Here is a 5,651-nt window from a genome sequence, read left to right as displayed (position 1 = left end):
AGACAGGCAGCACAGATTCTCTGAAGGAAACTGAAAATGATGAGTTAGAAGATGTCTTGGGGTCCAAGAAAACAGACTGGATTTGAGCCACGGGTACTAAATGATGATCTGGGGGTTCCAGTTACCAGACCCCATCAGGCTTGATAGTATTCTCTTTTGTTATCTTCCCATAAGATCGTTCAGACTTGGACTTTCACCATTTAGTCAACACTAAGTTTAGATGAGACTTGTGTTCACACCGAGACGACACAAACGATTGTCAGCATTTGATAAGTGATGTGCGCTCGATGTCCTGATTTGTTCTGATGTGAGGACCCCCTTGATCAGGCCCTCCTCGGGGTCTCCAAGGTGTTTTATTGTCTTCTAACTGTTAACATTTCAGGAGCTGCTTGAACCTTTAAAATGTCTTCCCCTTTGTTTTCTTTATCAGGAGCCCTGGTGGTCTCTTACAAGTAACGATTCTTGTCTCCAGTCGTCTTTCTTCACATCCTCGGCGTCCGTGTTTGTGTTAATATAAACTGTTTCTGTCTCAGCCCCTTTTTGTGTCTCTTTGACTTTTTCTCTTTTGTTAAATACGCGTATATACAGTATACAGTACAGTGGTCCAGAGCAGAGGGGGTCTCAGAGCAGGTCTTGAGCTTTGAAGGGGTTAATAAGTTTGGATTTAATGGCTGTTTTGGTGTTCAGTCCAGTGTTATAAGGTTGGTGTTTTGTTAAATGTGAATTTCTCATGTTGATGTCTTTAACTTTAAAATAATAAAAAGCTAATCATGCATAAAAAAAGAATAAAAATTCTCATTTTTCCAGTTGAAAGTTCATTTCCTATCACCAAGCCTTTAACATTTTTATTGAGAATTAGAGGACCACTGAATAGCTGAAGACCATAAAGTGTGTGTGTGTGGACAGCCGTGGTGTTGAGGGCACTGAAATAGACAGCCTGAGCCTCCATACTGTGATGGGCACAGCAAGATGGTAAGTGGGGTCTGATGGAAGGAGGCTTTAATGGCAGCCTGCCCTCTAAATGGTGTTGACACGCAGAGGAGCCTTTAGCACGAGGTGGCAGGACTCTGTGATGGACAATTTTCATTTGGTTTAGATAAGGAGCAGGCTGTGAAATGTGGTGAATTATGTGGTGAGAATAAAAATGTGATTATTTACTGTGGCAGCGATCACACAACTAGAAATCATCTTCTCAAGGGACAGAGGAGACAGACAGGGATGGAAATGCACTCCTAATTTGTCATCTACGCTGAATCCTTACAGGGAATACACGAGAGAATTAGGATTTGGAGGATTATATGGAGTAAGAAGAAGTAGAAGAGGAACAGGATTAGGAGTAGGATTTGGAGTACCATAAGGAGGATAATCTTTCAGGACTTGGTAAACTGGTAAGCATATGTGGGCTAAAGAGCAAATGTTTGTCTTAATGGAGGGATGATTTTACAGAACAATATATATTAGGGTGGACGGCCGGGTCCCATTGCCGGCTGGGATGCCCCTTTGACACTGGATCCTGGGGAGCAGCGATGGGATGCACCCTACCTCCCCCGGAATACTTGGTGGCAGCCCCCCTGGGTTGCATTGGGGCCATAATTATGGAACACCAGAGCTCATCCCTGTTGGGCTCCGTGGCCACCGCCAGGGGGAGCTGCCCGGCTTCCTGATCCCCAATTATCACCTGGAGCACTTCTGGGTGGATGATAAAAGGAGCCTGCGGGCACTACTCAGGGCACCAGAGTCGGAAGGAGGAGAACCAAGCTGCCAGGGAGGAGGGAAGGAAGAAGTGACATGAAAGTACGGATCCATCCTGCCTTATATCAACGGTTCAGGCTGCTTGTTCTACTGTAATAGCGTGGAGGATATTTTCTTGGCACACTTTGGGCCCCTTAGTACCAACTGAACATTGTTTAAATGCCACAGCCTACCTGAGTCTTGTTGCTGACCATGTCCATCCCTTTATTACCGCGGTGTCCCCATCTTCTGATGGCTCCTTCCAGCAGGATAGTGGGCCATGTCACAAAGCTCAGGTCACCTCAAACTGGTTTCTTGACCATGACGCTGAGTTCACTGGACTCCAATGACCTCCACAGTCGCCAGATCTCAATCCAGTAGAGCACCTTTGGATATGTTAGAAAGGGAGATTTGCATCTTAGATGTGCAGCCGACAAATTCACAGCAAATGTGTGATGCTTTCAAGTCAATATGGACCAGAATCCCTGAGGAATGTTTCCAGCACCTTGTTGAATCTACGCCATGAAGAATTACAGAAGTTCAGAAGACAAAAAGGAGTGAACCCGGTGCTAGCAAGGTGTACCTAGTAAAGTGGACAGTCAATGTGTAAGCGTTGTGTGAAATAGATGCTATATAGCGCCCGACCTGACACAGACTTGACACTGAGGCACGTGTAAAACTCAACAAAAGACTTTTATTTCTTTCTTCAGCTGGAGGGCACGTCTTCCCCGTGAACCCTCCAGCCACAACACAGTCCCAAGCACAGTAACACAAACCACAACCCTTCTCTCTTTCACCACCACTCCTCCACAGCTTTGTCCCCCTTCCACCTCTGGCCCTGAGTGGCGGTCGCTGGCTCCCTTTTATCAGGCACCCGGAAGTGCTCCAGGTGGTTGATTGCCAATATCCGGCTGCACTTCCGGGTAAGGCAAAACCAGTGCCCAAAAGGTGCAGCACCTCCTGGCGGTGCTGCAGAACCCCACAGAGCTGTACAGAACTCCAATCCCCATGAAGCCCTGGGGGAGTCCACAGGTGTGACGTGAGGTGACATGGAGATGGAGTTTTATTATTGAAAACTTGCCTGTACTTTCGTTGTAATATCAATACAAGTCCTGTTTAAATTTAGTCTGACATAAGGTGAGTCCTTGTTCAGGACTGTAATGTTACCCCCCACCTGTATTTGACACCTCCACCAGCTGTTTGATCAGACGCTGCTCAAGGCCTTCACTCTCCTCACTTTATATTAATTTATGAGGTCACAGAGCATCAAAAAAGTCATCTATGAAAGTTCAAGGTCTCTGATTTCTTGTACTCATTTGACCAGATGTCTCCTTCTCTTGTAGGCCAAAAGGACCAAACAGACCAATCATTGCCAAGAAAGAAGAAGTCAAAGAATGTCTATTAGTTTAAAATAAAACCAAACCCATTGCAGCAAACTAGCTGGCTCCTTGTTCACTTGTCTGATTGTCCATCTTTGATTGTCTGCTTGATTTCTGTTGTCTTTGGTGAACTTCAAAAGAGCAGACTTGGTGCTGTGAAAAGCTGACTGGTGGGACTCCATTAGATTATCATTACCAAGGAGAGACAGCAGCTGTGAAAAAACAAACCTTTCAAGAATTTAGAGGGTAATCACAATTTAGAGATAAGACAGAAAGAAACTCGGGTCAAGTCCATGTTTTTAAGCCCAGGCTGACCACTGCATGTTTATAGGATGGAGAGACAGTAGCAATGGCAGGTCAACAATAACCTCAAAAGTCTCTCTGAAGAGACGAGCTGGAATGACATCAAGAGGGGAGGATGTGGGCTTCATAGTGGGCACAGTTTGGGCAAGAAAGGGAAGACAAACAGAGTCAGACAGTAAAGACAAGTCAGGGACAACAAAGGAACTGAGGCAGGTGGTGTGAGAGAAGATCTCATCTCATCAGTTTTATTAGTAAAAATTCAAAAACTCCTCACATGTATGAGTGCCTACAGTACAGCTAAGTGTGTCAGAGTACGGAGTGTAACTTATTGTGCTGAACAGAACTCTAGACATCTGATCATTGGTAGAAATATCACACAAGGGTTTTGTCTCAGCTAATTTGACAGGCTGCTGGAATTCAGACAGATGGGTTTTCAGAATCTCCTAAGATGTCTGTCATTTATCTTTTTCCATCTACGCTCTGTTTTCTTACACTTCATTCTAAGAGTCTGCATGGAGTCGTTAAACCAGGGATGGCCTTTAGATATGAAGTGTCTGATTTTCACAAGAGCAACAGAATCAAGTGTGGATCTGCATGTAGAATTACGAGGACAGAGTAACCGATTGTGTGGCACAGAAACTAACAACAGAAGAATTTACAGAAATATCAGAACAAATATATTTAGTGTAGGAATTTATAGCATGAAGGCTGCTTCTTGAGACCCCAGGAATGACAATTTGAGAAGGTGCCACAGCACTGAGTATGACTGGCATTTGATCAGAGAGACGGACATCTTCATCATTAACATCACTGACAGACCAACCAGATAATAAGATCAGACATATGACCACGGATATGAGTAGGATTGTTTACAGACTGAAGAAGAATAAAAGAATCACATAATTAAATAAACTCTGTAATGAATGGCTCTGAAGTACAACAAACATGAATGTTCAAATCACCTAAGGTCAGTATTTTATCAGACACAGTCATGACCAGCGACAATGAAAATCTTCTAATAAAATCTTTACATCATTTAGGAGGTCATATACAAGAGTGACAGGCACTGCACCTCTTAATTTAGCTTTTAACAATTGTATCTCAAAAGTTAATTATGTTTCAGTAGGAAGTGTGTAATATTTATGAACATTTTTAAACACAATGGACATCCCGTCCTCACTACTTTGGTGCTTTAACAAAGCATGCAGTCAGCAGGGGAAATTTTAATAGTGGTCTTTAGTCACTGAAGTCCAGCCAGGTCCCTGTTAATAATAAAAAGTCCAATCCAGGAGGCACAATAACATCAATTTAATTAAAAGTCCTGTCTTGTCATGTGTTTGTGAGACTATCAAATATCACAGGCCGCTCTCAAAAATGACTTCAATTCTACTACCAGCCACAAAAAGGGATTGGCGTAGTCGGCAAGATTCAAATGCTGCTGATGTGGAGTACAAGTGGACCTCATTCAGTGCAAATCACTAGCAACGAGCAAATTGAGTTCTGTGAAAACAGCAACAACTGATCAGACAATTGAGATGTCAGTAAAGATGAGCAAATCATTTAAAGTCAGTGGGAGATAAACAAGGATGGCACAGTGAAGGATAAAAATCAGTCAGCAGGACATAAAATGGTCACAAAACAAACAGCAAGTCATGGGGATTGTGTGCAGTGTAACAGAATATCACTTATTATTTATAAAGATGTCACAAATGTGATAATTAGGTAACTCTGTCAGCCATTAATCAGTCAGATGTTTGGAGGAGGTAAACAGAAGCAGATCAGTGAGGATGAGCGGACCTGACTGTGTAAAATGTAACTGTGGAGAGAATGGAGAATATGTGTTGTAATAGCAAACTGGAGGAGCTCACCCAGGTGTCCATCACAGAGATCATAAACACCAGTAGAGGTAATGATAGGTGAGCAATGGTCACATGTTAGCCCAAAGTAAAAACTGCACACCATCCATGGGCATGAAGGCCAATGCTGAGGTGGTGGACGAGGATGAGAAGTTCTAGCAGGGCACTTCTAAACTAATCCTCAGAAAGTGGGAATAGCAGGGGATTTAATTAATAGTGTTGCTAGCACTCAGGTTTCAGTGCATCAGATCCTGGTCAAAGTTCCAGTGCACCCATTTATCATAAGAAGAGGGAATGCAGCAGGTGCCAAAACTAGAAGGAATGACATTCAAACACAAAATCCAGATTAATGATGACAATATGTTGAAAGAGACGCCACAAA

The 5,651-nt window shown here is 43.3% G+C and overlaps 1 long non-coding RNA gene across 1 annotated transcript; it reads left to right on the top strand.

The window, feature by feature from the left end:
- The first annotated feature begins 927 nt into the window (after positions 1 to 927).
- LOC120519291 lies at positions 928 to 3,182 on the top strand. The gene is made up of 2 exons (XR_005631434.1): positions 928 to 1,388; positions 3,075 to 3,182. It is a non-coding gene; the product is annotated as an uncharacterized LOC120519291 (long non-coding RNA).
- The last annotated feature ends 2,469 nt before the right edge of the window (positions 3,183 to 5,651 follow it).

Source organism: Polypterus senegalus, unplaced genomic scaffold, assembly GCF_016835505.1.
Source record: "Polypterus senegalus isolate Bchr_013 unplaced genomic scaffold, ASM1683550v1 scaffold_2401, whole genome shotgun sequence".
Lineage (NCBI taxonomy): Eukaryota > Metazoa > Chordata > Cladistia > Polypteriformes > Polypteridae > Polypterus > Polypterus senegalus.
Note: the sequence above shows the minus strand (reverse complement) of the source record. Positions and strands in the feature narration are given on the sequence as shown.